The 16,437-nt window shown below is 43.0% G+C and overlaps 1 pseudogene; it reads right to left on the minus strand.

Moving 5' to 3' along the window:
* Positions 1 to 4,776: 4,776 nt before the first annotated feature.
* LOC118731517 lies at positions 4,777 to 6,190 on the minus strand (annotated as a pseudogene).
* Positions 6,191 to 16,437: the final 10,247 nt, after the last annotated feature.

A 16,437-nucleotide genomic window follows, 5' to 3' on the forward strand; every position in this document is an offset into this window, starting at 1 on the left:
CCACACCAGCCTGGACACCTCTTACTGCCCCCCTGCCAGCCTGGTCACCCCTCACGGTACCCCCACTGGCCTGGTTGCCCCATGCAGCCTGCTGTCTCTTTAACACTAAATTGCAGGAATTGGTTATAGGGAAGACTTATAATTTTTAGGGGGAAAAGGGATCTTGCTTAATTTGCTTGCTTACAAGCTTGACTACCTTTGAATTTGGCCAAAGTCAGAAAGAGATGAAGCAATTGCGATGGACTTGTTACACATGCTTAGGTTATCACTGAGGTCAGTTGAACATGAGGTGACAGTTGAGCCCCACTAGTAAATAAAAATCACAAGTTCTTAGCTTCTTCTTCCCCACATATCACTCCAAAATGTCTGTAAGGCTGGCCTTCCTGTGTGTGTTGATGTTGAGTGAGTGTTCCCATTGTCTACTTTAGACATAATATCATGTAGTCACTAACTATGTGCTGAAGGAAGAGCTAGATCATGAATTAAGTGTTCTCCAAAGAGAGACATGTCTGAGGCAGAAGTGACACTTTACTCTCTCCCAGCCCATCCTTCTGTTTGTATTTCAGAGAACTACAGGTTTGGGTCATTTTGTTTTTGTCTTTTTTCCTTCCCCATAGTTTTCCAAAGAAGGACCCTGACTCCCTCTAGTGGATGTCAGCACTAAGCAAATAGGCTAATTCTGCTGGGCAAGGTCCTTAAGCCAAGAACCCATGTCCTCAAATGCCCTCCTGAAATAATGGGAGCTGTGTTTCCGAAGGTGACTCTTCCCACTGTGGAAAAGTTATTGTCTCTAACAGGCCATCTGTGTCTGCTGCTGCCACAAGACATCAGGGAATATATATTTTTTTCCTTCAGGGAAGTGTCCCAGGCTTTTTTTCTTTTAATTAACTCAGTAATCTACTGAGTTGTGTGTTTTTTTCACCAGTGTTATAAACTTGCTATGCTGTGTCATGAGCAAAAGCTATTGATAATATGTACAGAGTCCAGAATAAAGCAGCTGGGAACCTGAGAAAGTCATACAAACTACTGGAAAAAGTCATAAAATTACTCCCCCCCCCCCCTTTTGTAAATGTAAAAGTTTAGGAACATTGAGAAAAAATAAGAGGTTATTACAGGAGTTACTGACAAATTATTAGGAGCTCCAAAGCCTTGAAGACATTCTTTTTCATAGTTTAGCTAATTATCTCAGATAGCCAAATTGCTATTTTAAGAATAAATTGAGAAGCTTTCATACAAGAATTGTCCAATTCTTTATTGATCTTGTTATGTGTATGTAAAGAAGTCTATGGCCAGATGAGGTGACCTGGTTCCTGACAGAGTACCCACCTACCTACTTCTTACCAGCTTCTTACCAGCTACATACCTCCTTCCCTACTTCTTACCTCTCTACCTCCTGTCTACCCATCTGCCTACCTTCTATCTATCTACTTCCCTACTTCCTACCTACCTCTCACCTAACACCCTCCCACCAACCTACCTACCTATCTACTACCTACCTAAGGCAAGCTGCTCAAATACTCAGGTCTAGATTTTTTTATTTGTTCAACTAGAGGCCTGGTGCATGAAATTCGTGCATGGGGGGTTGGGGGTCCCCTCAGCCCAGCCTGCAGGCTCTCCAGTCTGGGACCCCTCAGGGGCTGTTTAACTGCCGGTTTAAATTGGAAGTTGGACATCGCTCTCTCAATCCAGGACCACTGGGTCCTAACTGCTCATCTGCCTGCCCACCTGATTGCCCTCAAATGCTCCCCCGCTAACAGCCTGATCACCCCTAACCACCCCTTTCTGCTGGCCTGGTCACCCCAACTGCCTCCCTCTGCTGGCTTGGTTGCTCCTAACTCCCCCATCCCTTGATGGCCTGCTCACCCCAAACTGCCCCCATCCTGGCCTGGTTGCCCCTAACTCCCCCGCCCCTCCCCTCCCCGCCAGCCTGATCATCCCAATTGCCCCTCTCCCCCACCGGCCTGGTCACCCCACACAGCCTGTTGTTCAGTCATTTGGTCATCCCTCACTAACCCCCCCTGCTGGCCTGGTCGTCTCATGCAGCATGTGTTCAGTCATCTATCTGGTTGTTTTGGTCATGATGGCCCCTGGATTTTTATATATTAGGATTAGAGGATTGAATCAGATGACTTGTAAGCAGCTCATCCTGTATTAAGTTGGCATGAAAAAACAGCATTTAGCTTTTCCTCAGAGAGCAACCTAAAGTAGGATTCCTTTCCTCTGCCATCCACCATTACTGTTTGCTAGTGATCTAGGGCGAGTTCCAACAACAAAGCAGCATTTCCAACAAAAAAGCATTTCTTTTTCTAAATGGTAACTGAAGTGACCCCTAATGTTCCATTGCTGTTACAAACAGGGCATCTGAGTATCTCGATCTGTACTTCCTGGAGAACAGGCAGCCTTCTAGCATGCAGTGGCAGTGGGGGAGAAAATGTCCCTATTTCATGGGAATCTCAAGAATGAGCCAGCTGTACTGGAATTTACTGAGATCAGAGTGAACACCATAGCTCTGACCTGTGCAAATACAATAAGCACTTCAGCCCAGAAACAGTTTTGCCTCTTTTATTAGGTTGGGCTTTCATATGTGTTTGAAGAGGAGCTATTTATGGACTTGCAAACAAAGTGCTGGAGGAAAGGAATTTAAAGGATGTCCTTGAGTGAATTCAGGGGGGTTATTTCAAGAGGCTAAATTGCACGTTAACCCTTCACCTTCTGGCACACAAAACCTCCATGCTGCCGGGGAGAGATGGTCATCCAGGGGCCAGATGGAGACACACTCTGTGGCCTTGAGAAAGTCACTTCCTTTGTGTGCTGGCTCTTGCTTTGGAAAATAAGAAGGCTAATGTTGACCTCTTGACCAACATGGAAGGAAAAGAAGTTCAAGATGGGAAAGTCTGCTGTGGGTAGGGGCCCATTGATGCTGACTAGCTTATTTTCAGCTTGTTCATGGCTTGGTGTTTTGAAACCTTGGTCATGGCAGTCCTATAGAAAGAATGCATGACCTTTATTTTATGTTTTTTTACTCTTGCTCTGATGTGCCCAATATAATGTATGACTATAGCTGTATATTGTATCATAAAATCAATCTGTTGGATAAAAAAATGCAATTAGCCAGGATGGAGTTTATTTGAATGCCTACAGAACAAATTTTCTGCCTCTTTATGTAAAGACAATGGCACTGATTTAACAATGTCATCTTGTTTTTAGGTTTTTCTTCTGCTGTTCACAGTTTAGTCCTTTGATAACTCTTAAAAGGAAATAAATATTTTCTTTGATTACTTGGTTACCTTTTTCATAGTTTGATGAGTGAGGTGGTTGAACTTCCTGTTAGAACAGGGTAGTATTGTGTGTCCCAAAATACTTGCATGTGATGCTAATAGATGATACTCAAGAAAAAGGTTCAGTGATCAAATAACTTTAGTTAGCATTTTCAAAGCAAACAAAGTGATCTCTGTTCTCTGTGGAACCTCAGTTGACCCTGCTGTTGTGCTATCCCATGACTGGTGATAGAAGGAATGAGAGCATCCTTGTGCCCCTGGCACACTTAGACTTGGAGTAAAGTGGCTGATCTGTGTCCTGATCAAATGATTGAAGAATGCTGCATTCAGAAGTGCTGAAACCCACTTATGTATTATCTCCTGCACTGTCCTACACTGCCCGGTATACCTTCTGCTGCCACCAAGTGGCCCTGTGGTAAAGAAGACTCTGCTCCAGCTCTTCTCCAGCTGAGGCTCTCCCCAAAGAACAATGAAACTGTCCATCCAGAGCCTGTGGACCCTCTCCTTCCAAGACTATTGGTTCTCAGAATGTGGTTTCCAAAACAATCAGCATCACATCATATAAGAGTTCGTTAGAAATGCAAAGGCTTGGACTCTAGCTCAGAATACTGAATCAAAACCTCTGAGGGTTATGACCAGCAATCAGTGTTTTAACAGCCCTCTCGATGATGCTGAGGACTGCTTGAGTTTAAGAACGGCTGTTCTTATCTAGACCAGGTTCTTGGATGCCTGAAACCCAGAGATTCCTGCTCCAGTGGCTCTGAGCTCACTTACAGGGCTTGCACAGGCCTCTTTCCTGGGTCTGAGGACTGATGTACTTCCAGTGGCCCATAGGAAGTTGGGAGATAGAGCTTGGTGAGCTGCATTGTTCACAATTATACTTCAAATATCTATGTCATTATCAAGTACACTTTTCAAAGAGCGAGGATAAAACATTTTTAATAATTTAAAAAAATATATATATTTATTGATTTTTTACAGAGAGGAAGGGAGAGAGATAGAGAGCTAGAAACATCGAAGAGAGAGAATCATCGACCTGCTGCCTCCTGCACACCCCCTTCTGGGGATGTGCCTGCAACCAATGTACGTGCCCTTGACCGGAATCGAACCTGGGACCTTTCAGTCTGCAGACCGATGCTCTACCATTGAGCCAAACAGGTTTCGGCAGGATAAAACATTTTTAAACAGTTTGTTAATCCATTAGAGAAATGAACAGTGTGGGTCTGTACAAAGCATCATGGTTTGCTGTTTATTTAAAATATGATTTTTATTGATTTTAGAAAGAGAGGAAGGGAAAGGAGAGAGAGAAAGAGAGAGAGAAACATAGATTTGAAAGAGAAACATTGATCGGTTGTGCCCTGATCTGGAATCAAAACAGTGACCTCTTTCAGTGCACAGGACAGTGCTCACACATGTGAGTCACAGTGGCCAGGGCCAAAAAACAGTGTTTTAAAGCATAGCCCTATGATTTGCAATGTTTAAAACAGATTAACTTCCCTGTAAAAGCAACACCATTGTGACAATTTAACCTTGGTATTCCTCTCCTTCTTCCTTACCGTCTCCTTCAACAGAATCCACACCAACCTCCTCGTAATCCTTTTCAAGAGCATCCATGTCCTCACAGGCCTCAGAAAACCCTCCTTCCTCCATGCCCTCATCCATGTGCGAGGGGACACGTGCATGCTGGGCACACCTCGGGTCAAACTCGTGGTCCAGGCGAGCCCAGGCATCAGCACCAGTTGTGGTGTTGCCCAGGATGCTCAGAGCTCTCTGTACTTTGGCCAGGTCTCCACCAGGTGCTACAGTGGGAGGCTGGTAATTAGTGCCAACTTTGAAGCCAATAGTGTACAAATCCACAAACTGGATGTTGTGCTTAGCCTTGAGAGTGGCAATGGCAGCACTGACATCTCTGGAAACCATGTCACCAGGTTACAATAGGCAGCAAACCCTGTATTTACTGTGGCAAGGGACACTCATTGGTGAGCCACCCAGTTGGCTGGCTCAGAGCACTCATTGGTGATCTCTGCTACAGAAAGCTGTTCATGGTGGGCTTTCTCAGCAGAGATGACAGGGGAACATGTGGCAGAGAGAAGTGGATGTGGGGATAGGGCACCAGGTTGGTCTGGAATTCAGTCAGATTAACATCCAAGGCTCCATCAAACCTGAGAGAAGCAGTGATGGAGGATACAGATTGATTTATTATCCTATTTAGATTAGTGTAGTGAGCACTTAATATTGAGGTTTCTACAACAGATGTCATAGATGGTTTTGTTGTCAACCATGAAGGTATAATCAGAATGCTCCAGGGTAGTGAGGATGAAGTTTTAGGGCTCAACTACAGCTTTCCAAACCTGCAGGGCTAGGTGAATGGAGAACTCCAGCTTGGGCTTCCAGTCATGGAGGCATTCCATCAGCAAGGAGGTGAGGCCAGACCAGTTCCCCAACCAAAGCTGTGGAAAACCAAGAAGCCCTGAACACCTGTGTACTAGGCAGCGGGTTTCTGAATTCAGTTTAAGACAAGGCCAGTGCTCTTCTTGCTGATGTGTAGTGTCCATGGGCATAGTTATTGGCAACATCTTCCTTGCCTGTAATGAGCTGCTCAGGGTGGAAGAGCTGGCGGTAGGTACCAGTGTGAACTTCATCAATGACTCTGGGTTCCAGACCTACAAACACTGCTCTGGGCACCTGTTGCCAGCACCTGTCTCACTGAGGAAGGTGTTAAAGGAGTCATTTCCCTTTCAGTGGTCTTGTCACGTGGCATCTTGTCATTGGACTGGCTGTCATGTTCCAGGCAGTAGAGCTTCCAGGAGGCATTGCCAATCTGGACACCAGCTTGGCCAACAAGGATGGAAGTGCACTCATGCATGGTTGCTGTTTTGTGGCTGCCAAGGGGATAGGGAGAGGAAGGGGAGAGACTGCACAGCTCTTAAGCAGTTGATGTAAGAGAACCTTATTTAAATATTTTAAATATTTAGACATATAGTAGACAATCCTCCATTTTTACTTTTATCCTAGTGTCTGAAAACATTAGGAGTAGATCTGCTGTGAAATATTTTTATTCTTTTACTAGAGGCCTGGTGCACAAATTCATGCATGGGTGGGGTCCCTGGGCTTGGCTGGCCTGAGTGCAGCAGGCCAGGTAGGGGGAGGGGCTGCAGGGGGTTGGCTGGCTGGCTGGGGGGCCAGACCACAGGAGGGAGGTTGGCTGGCCATGGGCAGTTGCTGTGGGAGCACACTGACCACCAGGGGGCACCTCCTGCATTTAGCGTCTGCCCTCTGGTGGTTAGTGCATCATCATAGTGACTGGCAGACCAGGCATTTGGTCAACTGGTCCTAATGGCCACTTAGACTTTTATATAGTATATAGATTTATTCATTCATATATTATTTGATATCTCCCTTTATTGGTATTTTCTATTTTCACCAAACCTTTCTTTTTTTACTTTTTAAGTCATGGCTTCCTTTTGTACTTTCAACGGATTTATTATGTCAAGTTTGAAGTCTTTTTCTGTTATTTCTACCATCTGTTTGCTCTCACTGGCTGTGTCCATTCTCTGTCCAGCATATGAGTAATACTTTCTATTTCTTTGCATGTCTTGTGATTTTTTGTTGGAAACTGAACATACTTCTTCCCTCTCCACCCTAAAGCTTGTTATTATTACCCTGTTTCCAAGAAAATAAGACAGTGTCTTATAAAAGTTTGCTCCCAAAGATGGGCTAGGACTTATTTTTCAGGGGATGTCTTATTTTTCATGAAAAAGAATACGATACACATTTATTGTTAAATGAAAATAAAGGAAATTTATTACCTGTATACGGTATGGTAGTACGGTAGTTGTCAACACAAACCAGACAAACTATGAATCCTACAGTATCAAGAATTTACTCATTTATTCAGTGACAATCATGTCATCATCTTCTGGAACATCATCATAACAATCCAATTCCTGAATTTCCCGGTGAATTTCTTGTGACTCCATTTCTTTCAGAATCAGTGGACCAAATCTCTCATGTTTAGCCTGGGGGGGGGGGCTTATTTTCAGGGGGAGGCCTTATATTTCACTCAGAAGGAAACCTGTAAGTAGGTCTTATTTTTGGAGAATGTCTTATTTTCGGGGAGACACGGCATTTGCTTGTTTAGTTTTTTAGTGACTGGTTGGATTATTGAGTAGTCTCACTCCTCTTCTTACTACCTCCACCTTCCTACTTCTCCCTCCACCAAAATATAAACACAGTGTTAAGCTTCTAAGTCTAAGCTTCTGAGGGAAGCACAGCTTTGGGTTTGCCCACAGTCACCTGGGATGAGAGTGGATTGAGTAGGGCTTTAGTCTTCTTTTTCCCTGACCACTCCCAGCTGTTAGACTTCACTATTGCTGGATGAGTAATTGCTCTATTGTTTTCCACAATATCCTAGAGACATAAAGTGCTCTATAGAAAAATCCAATTATATTCAGGTTCCCTTGAAGGAAGAGTTCCTGTGGTCACTGTTTAATCTTTCTTCTGACCCTTTGAGGAGTCTGCCCACATCTCCTATCTCAACTGTCTTCAGAAAATTGGCCAGCCAACAGTTTAACCTCTATCTTCACCAAAATCCACAAACCTCTTAATTTTCCAACCACAACATCCATTAAAATTCTCTACACTCTGTTGCCAATGAATCTAGTTCATTTGGGAAGACATTAGGAGCTGTTTTATGACCTGTTTGTCCCCAGACAAAATCTCTGGGCCAGGGCTCTGGAGCTGGGAGTAGGAACAATACACCCTTTTTCATGAATGGGACCCTCCACTTTGGGAGTTGAGCACTGGGTGAATGGGGTGGTGGAATTGAGGGGGTTAGGGAGCAGTAGTCTGAGGTGTTCTTAGAGTGCCTCTCCTAGTGTAGGACCACTCCTCACAAGCCGGGCTAGGAGTGATGGAGGACCCGGTATTCTCAGAAACACTGCCCTGAAGGTAATGCCTGCCTTCCACAGGTAGCTTAAAGGAGCTCCAGTCTCTTGCCTACAACTTGGCCTCAGAAGCAGGGAGTTGAGGCAGAATGAGAAATGTTTATGTCCTGCTCCTCCTAGGAAACAAGCCCTCCAATTTGCAGCTGGGGGAGAGGAAGCCTTGTGTTCTTGTCTTCCCAGTGTGGAGGAGAGTCCCAGCCTTGCTGAATTGGGAGGGGACAGGCATTTTCTTATGGAATTTTTATAGATTTTCTTACATAGATGTTTGCTCATTTAATATGCCTTTAAGACCATCCCCAGGGGCTTGAATGAATTTTAAAAAATAATTTTTAAAAATTTAATTAATTAATTAATTAATTTATTTATTTTTACAAATTTCACTGCCAAAATGTCTGGAAAACCCCTCAGTTCTTCATTTAAATTTATTTGGACATTCTATGGGGCATCTACTGTATGCCTATTTCTATACTAAGTGTTAGGAATATAATAGTAAACAAAAGGAACACAGTCTCTTAGCCAGCTGCTTGGCCTACTATATACAATAAATGTTTGTAAAGTAAATAAATGACTAACAAATAAAAAGTTTTGTTTGTTTTTATGAGAGGTCTGGGATATTCTTGAAACATCTTGCTAGCTAAGTTTCTAGACATTCAGAGGCACTAGGATTGTTATGAGGGCAATGCCTGTCTACAATAGCTTTGTTCTTTTATGCTGTTTGCACTATTTTCTTCTAATCTCAACCTTATTAAAGGAGTACGGGTGGCAGTTGCTATCACTATTCTGTTTCCCTTCCTTCCCCTCTGCCTTTGGGTACCTTCATTAAAGATTAAAAGTGTGCCCTTACCACATGCTGCAGGCTAGTTGCTACAAGGCATATTCTTGGCATGGTCCTGACCAGGAGAAAACCTATTTGGGGCTATGCAATCACAGAAGACAAGTCTGTTCTCATTGGTGTGAAATTCTCTAAATCAATGTTTCTATTGATTTCAGAGAGAGAAAGGGAGAGGGATAAAGAGATAGAAACATCAGTGATGAAAGAAAATCATTGATTGGCTGCCTCCTGCACACCCCCTACTGGGGATTAACTCCACAACCTGGGCATGTGCCCTGAAGGGGAATTGAATCATGATCTCCTGGTTCATGGGTTAACACTTAACCACTAGGCCTCACCAGTAGGGCTCTAATTCACATTTTCTTGTAGCATCTAATAGTGTCCTTTCCAAAGATCCATGATGTTATTTCTTCCTAATTCTTATTATTTTCTTAGAGAAACGCTACAGAAATGCTGCCTGACCTGTATAAGAGGTAAAGTATGGTATCCAGTCCTGGAAAAATTTTGCTGCCTCTGCTCTGACCATAGCATCAACACTTCATGAGTGGAGGGATAGTCTGATCAGCTGCCCAAGTGGGTTGTGTTTGGCAGGGTGAGGCTGAGACATATTTGAGTATTGGGAAGCTTTGTCAAAATATATGTTCTTGCCCAGGATGCAGGTTCAATCCCCAGGAGGGGATGCATAGGAGGCAGCCAGTCAATGATTCTCTCATCATTGATGTTTTGTATTTCTCTCCCTCTCTTTTCCTATCTCTGAAATCAATAAAAAATATAAGGAAATATATGTTCTTAACCTTGAGAACCTCTCAGAGTCAAGTAAGTATAGAAGTGGGGGTAGGGAGGAGGAGGATAGCTAATGGGACTGAAGGAAGACATGGGATGTATATAGGTTGGAAAAGCTCTCCCCAGAAACAGATAATGTTAATGTCTTGGAATCACATAGATATTCCTAGAAGGTTTGCAGATCAAGATTATGATTTCAGTAAATTCCCAAACAATTCCTGTCTTTAGCTCATTTGTCTCTATTTTTGCTCTGAACTTAGGTGCAAACAGACCCAGTAAAAAGTTATTTCAGTGCCCATGAGAAGTGCTAAGCAAGCAACCCTGGAGAAAAACATCCTCCATGCACAAGTTGGGGCAAGGAGTCTCTTCTTGGCATTTGAGAAAGCCAGGCTAGGAGGGGTTGGGCTTGCTGTTGGGCGAACTTTCCCTAAAATGACCAGGGTGATCTCATGCTCCTATGAGGAAGTTGCACTTCCTCAACTGCATAATAAATATAACTTACTTTTAGATTTTTCTGATATATACTTAAGTTGAAAAAACCATTTTGTCATTCCCATGTTCATTTACTTAATTTATTCAATAAGCACTCATTAAATACTATGTGCCAGGCACTGTTCTAGACATTAAGATAAAGATGAATAAGATATGGTTTCTGACCTTAGGAATTCCACCATCTAATAAGGTTAATAAGTCCTAATACACATTGTTGCTATTGGACAGCATACAGAGAACAACAGAAAAATCTTCGGGAAAGGCAGAACCTAATTCTGAATGGGTGAGGAGTGTTTCCAAGGAGGAGTGGACAGTTAAACTGAGTTTTAAAAGGAGAGTAGGAATCAGCCAGATAATAGAAGGCTGGGTAAAGGCATTATGAGCATAAAGTCGACCTTTACAGACACAGAGGTGAAAAACCTCACCAAGTGTTCAGAGAACAAGAGTTGGGTTCATTAAGTGCAACATGAGGGACAAGAAAAAGGCAGTGGCATCCTGGAGAGCCTTTTTATCTCATTAAAGAGTTTGAACCTTCCTTTCTAGGCAAAGAGGAGCTATTGGAGCCTTAGGTAGAATGGATTGAGGATTGGGAACAATATTGAAGTCAGGAAAACCAAAAGTCTGTTGATTAATAAATGGATAGTAAGGGTTAGATTTGAGAAAGAGTTTGGAGTTTAATCTGTAAGAAATGGAGATTGATTGAATGTGGGCATGTGGAGAGGAAGTAATCAGTGATTGTCAAACCCAGGGTCTTGCTGCCAACCTCACCTTAAGAGTGCTATGAAAAGCTACCCATGGTCCTTTCTACTCCCACTGATAGCTTGGAGAGCAAATCGCAGAGCCTGGAACTCTGTCTTTCTATGTCTTTATGTCTTGAAGATTCTTTCTCTCCCAAGAACCCCATAATAAACTGTTAAAATGACCAAGAAGCAAATACCGTTAACACTTGCTAATGTTAATTGAAAAGAATTGTTCACACTGTGGAACAGATTTTTATAATTACTTTGGGGGCATTTTTCTTCCTCTGGGGACTTTTCACACCTGAACTTTTAAAAGATTTTTTTGTACTCTTTTTGAAGGGAGTAGATGAAGATGGAAAAGCAAAGGTATGTTGCCCTTAATAACTTAACTTGAAATATCATAGCACCACTGACCAAAAATAGTGACTTAATTAAAGGGTGCAGAACATTGGCAGCCTACAGGGGAAGGTCAACCTACTCTGGCTCCAAGTATCATAAAGAGGGTCAGCATTTCCAGACTGGAATAGAAATCTGCCTTAGATATATGTTGTTTAATTAGTAAATAATCCAAAAAATGTTCTTTACATTGCAAAGACAAACACAGTTTCTGTTCTCCTGAGGTCATATTCAAATTGGAGGAGGGAGGGAGGGAGGGAGGGAGGGAGAGAGAGAGAGAGAGAGAGAGAGAGAGAGAGAGAGAGAGAGAGAGAGAGAGAAAGGAGAGAAAGAGGAGGAGGAAAGAAGAATTTCAGATAGTGAGAAATGTTATGAAGGAAGTAAACATCCTATATAATAAAAGGCTTATATGCAAATCGATTGAACTATGGGACGACTGGTTCCTATGACATGCACTGACCATCAGGAAACATATGCTCAATGCAGGAGCTGCCTCCAGACTGCACAGGCCCCACGTCAGCCAAGGCAGGTGCCAGCAGGAGCCCCTCCAATCACCCTACTGGTAGCACCATTGTTGGCCAGGCCTAGGGACCCTTCCCATGCACGAATTTTGTGCACTGGGCCTCTAGTGTAAAATAAGATTATAGGGCAGAGATGGTCTGAGTGGGAGCATTGCTTAATGGATGATTTTAGTGCCCTGGTTTTCCCCAGTGACATTACTGGTATATTTGACTTTTTATTTTTATTTTTTTTTTAATTAAAAAAAATTTTTTTTAAAGTATGAATCACTTCAGTTCATTCATGGGTTATTTTTAAAAAATTGTTATTGTTGATAGTATTATAGATGTCTCTGCTTTTCTCCCCACAGCCCCCTCCATCTGGTTCCCATCCCACCCCAGGTCTTCACAACCCTATTATCTGTGTCCATAGGTAATGCATATAGTCACCTGAGCTGGGCACTCTAGGTGTGCCCAAGAGTGGGCTGTGTGCACAGTAGTTGGGCCTTGATTGTTGTTGTCATCACTGAAAGGATTGTACCTCCAGGCCAATTTGCTGTGAGAACCACTGTGACTACAGTAGAAGAGCTGCTGTGCAGGAGACACTCTTCTGGAGAGGATTTGCTTCAGTGGGGTTTGGTGCTTATTGAGTGTGTTGCTCATTGATGTGCAGAGCTGTGATCTGCTATGGTCTGAAGCTGTCCACTGGGAGCACTGGCTCTGGAGCCTCCTGAGAGGTGCAAAGTCAGCCACTGCCAGATGCCACCTGGCAAGAGCTACAGAGCGGTCTTCTGATAGCTGCTACTTGTGTTGGGGTTGGAAGGGTTCAGGTGAGGCCAAGCTGCTTGGGCCTCTTGATAGATATGAGGCATGCTGATGCTAGCTGCTGTTCATTTGAGAGATTTAAGGAAATTTTGAAGACTGAGCCAAGACTGTCAATTCATATGGAAAAGCCACTGTGAACAGCTTGAGTTGGGCTGCAAATTGGATGGAGCAGGGTATCAAGGAATCACCAGGATAGATCCAATAATGTGAGCCAGGCGGATGAAAACTCAGATATGATTGTCAGTCAGCTCTGTGATGGGGAGGTCTCAGTACAGGAACAATGACCCCTGCAAACACCCCTGTCTGGGAGAAAGCCACCCCTGAGTTCTTGCTCCAATGCTAGACAATTCAGTTTCTTTCCATATGTCCCTGGGTTCCCCTGAGTCCTTGTCCCAGTGCTGGAGCTTGGAGGGAGTGAGTCTATGTAAGTTTGTACACCGACTCTGTGAAAAGAACTGCCTGGATCTCCAGCAGCCTCTGTGTCACTCAGCCACAATCTCCGCTGGTTTTTACAGCCTGAAGTTATGGGGACTTTTCTTCCCAGCTCTGCAAATCTAGATGGGGAGGGGGTGGGGGTTTGGTGTGGGGCTGGAACCCCTTGCTTCTCATGGGATGGCACCACAGCTGAGATATCTCTCCTGATTAAAAAAATGCCACACATGGGTGTCGGACCAGCCTGTTCAGTGCCTCTGCCCTTCTTACCAGGATGGATGTACTTTCCTCTTTACTTCTTTAATTGTTGGACTTCCAACCAGCCAGCTTTTAGGCAGTTCTGAATGATAATTTTTCTGAATTTTAGTTGTAATTTTGATGTGGGTGTGGGAGGTGGCGAGTACTGGCATTTACCTATGCTGCCATCTCGGTTCTCTTACATTTGTCATTTGGAGTGGTTCATATTTAAACTGCCTCCTTCATACAAAAAAACTATTTTAACATTTATAAAATCAAAAGAAGAAGAAGAATGCCTGAAAAATAAATATCATAAAATTTCTCTTTTTGTGAACATTACTTATATATCCAGGCCAGGGAAATAAATAAATAAAGACTAAAAAGAAATACTACAGTACAAAAAATAAAGTAACAAAATAGAAAGTTCTACAAAAGTATAATTTAAGCACCTATGAAATAATATCACGTTTTTTCCAGAATTCATTGTGTAACTTCAAAACAATTATCAATTAAATTGAATAAATTGTATATTAAAATAGAGCATTAAAATTCAGTAAAATATTTTATGTACGAATTAAAGTTTTCACTTACAAGAAATTATACTGCATAGTTATCACTGTTTCACTATTTTAAAATTGAAATATTAAATAATATTTAAAAAGCCTCTCCTGGTTGTCACATAGAGTGACAGGATTGAAATTCAAATCCATCTTTGCTATCACTGTTTATTTATAACATACTGTTTAAATGCAAGAACATGTAGTACGTTGGAGATTGCAGACATGAACTTTGCCCAAAGCAAACACAAGATATTCTGAACTGGGAGAAAGTTATTCTCCAAAGGAACATGTGTAACTGTGTTAGCATTACAGGACGGTTATATAACAGTGATTTCTCTTAATTAAATTATATATAAAATACAATACATATTAAAGCATAAAGTTACAAAAATGTGATCATATGACACACATATTATCAATATTAGCATTAAACTGCAGCAATTGCTTGAAACTTAAACCAATTAAAGATTTTTTTTAAGGGGAGGGGTATTTTATCAACGATATTGTTTAAAGTTGCTGATACAATTTTACAAAAAAAGTAATAATAAAAGTAAACTGATTTTGGTCAGATTTCTTACTGCTTTTAAATACTCTATAGACAATGTGTAACCTTATCATCTGTACTCTGGGCTTGAGGGCTGCCCATGATGTGCCACTGAATTTTCCCCAAATTCCTCTCCCTCTTAACTGCCTGGTGCTTAAAATGTTCTAATTCCTTTGGTGAAAGGCTTTTAGAATACAAATATTCTGAATATCATTTGGACCCAGTGATCATTTTCACTTTAATAAGAGTTTATCAGAGCTTATCTGAGAGTTCATTCATTCATCCTTTCATTCATTTATTCAATGTGTGGAATCATCCCATAATATGGGCCGATGACTATAGCCAGGCTGTGTCCTAAAGGAATACATGGTTATGTGGGAGAGACAGACACAAAGCAGCACTTTTCATTCAGTGTGATCAGGGCCGGAGTCTGGTTGGTTGATCACACAGAAGGCACGGCCCTGTGAGGGGCTAGTAGAGGGGAAGCTAATAGAGGAGAAACACCCTAGGGAAGGAGGGTCGGGCGGGAAGCCCAGGCCTCTGATCACTGTCCTCAGAGCCCGTGTTTGCAGTCACATGGCTATGCATCACTGCAGAGGTGGGCTCTGCTGGCGCTGAATACTCCGAAAAGGACTCATTTCCGCCTTGGAAGAAGACAATGAAAATGCAAGTGTCTCATAGTGTGGGAGGAGGGATGGAGAGATTGTGTTATCCTCTAGTCTAGACAAAGCAGAACCACCTCTTCCTTCACAAACACCCCCAAGGTGCCGCAAACCGGGACTCTATCCTGAGCCCTGTTTCCTGAGAGGGGCTCACATACATTTCCCACTCATTAAAACACTCCTTCCTCTGTATGGATGCTGGCAAGAGTCTCCATGAACCGAGGTAACTAAACTGCCAAACTGTTCGTCTTGTACCTGTTTGCATAATGGGCCTCTTCTGAGGTTGGACTTGGGAGAACAACTGGTTCTGTGACACCCACCTCTAGGAGCTGATTGTTACGCTGTGGTGTAGGCATGGCTGACGTCAGGCAGCCAGAACAAACTCTAACAAGGTAAGGCTGGCCGAAACCGGTGTGGCTCAGTGGATAGAGTGTAGGACTGTGGACTGAAATGTCCCAGGTTCAATTCCAGGCAAAGGCATGTACATTGGCTGCGGGCACATCCCCGGTGGGGGGTGTGCAGGAGGCAGCCGGTCGATGTTTCTCTCTCATCGATGTTTCTAGTTCTCTATCCCTCTCCCTTCCTCTCTGTAAAAAATCAATAAAATATATTTAAAAAATTAAGGCTAGAAGCTGAAGTGAAGGGATCTTACTGTGTTTTATGAATCTTGGAGCTGTTTTCTTAGAGGGTGTGATAAAAAAAACTTGTGGAGGAACGGGATTTAAATCAGAAAATCTTGAGAAGTCCTGTGCCCAGTAATTTCAGGTCAGTGCTTGGAATGACTCTGTGACAAGGAGCCAAGCCAACATGGAGTGGGCCAGGCTAACAACATCTGACAACACAGGCAGGAAACATGCCAGAAGCCAGGCTCCCCGCAGCTTCCAAAAAAGTAAAGGAAGGTAACCATCAGACTGGCTTCCACCTCTTTATCATAAAGCAGAAGGGAGCCACCTGTTTGATAAAGCCATAGGGGCCAGTAGAAAAAGAGAAAGCCACTCACTAGCCACATGGTGTGGAGAGGGTGACATTTCCTGGGCCTTTGCTTCCTCTTCTGAAATATGGGTTGGTCTTTTGATCCCTAAGGCCTCTCTCCCTGTGCTGAGAAGCTGGCCTTAGAGTTCAGTCCCGCCCTGGGGTGGAGAGCAGGAGGGGCTTGTGAGTGAAAGAATGGGCCAGCTGTAGTCATCTGTGTGTGTTCTGACCAGCCGATGAG

The sequence above is a fragment of the Pipistrellus kuhlii genome, unplaced genomic scaffold (assembly GCF_014108245.1).
Source record: "Pipistrellus kuhlii isolate mPipKuh1 unplaced genomic scaffold, mPipKuh1.p scaffold_m20_p_1, whole genome shotgun sequence".
In the NCBI taxonomy this organism is placed as follows: Eukaryota; Metazoa; Chordata; class Mammalia; order Chiroptera; family Vespertilionidae; genus Pipistrellus; species Pipistrellus kuhlii.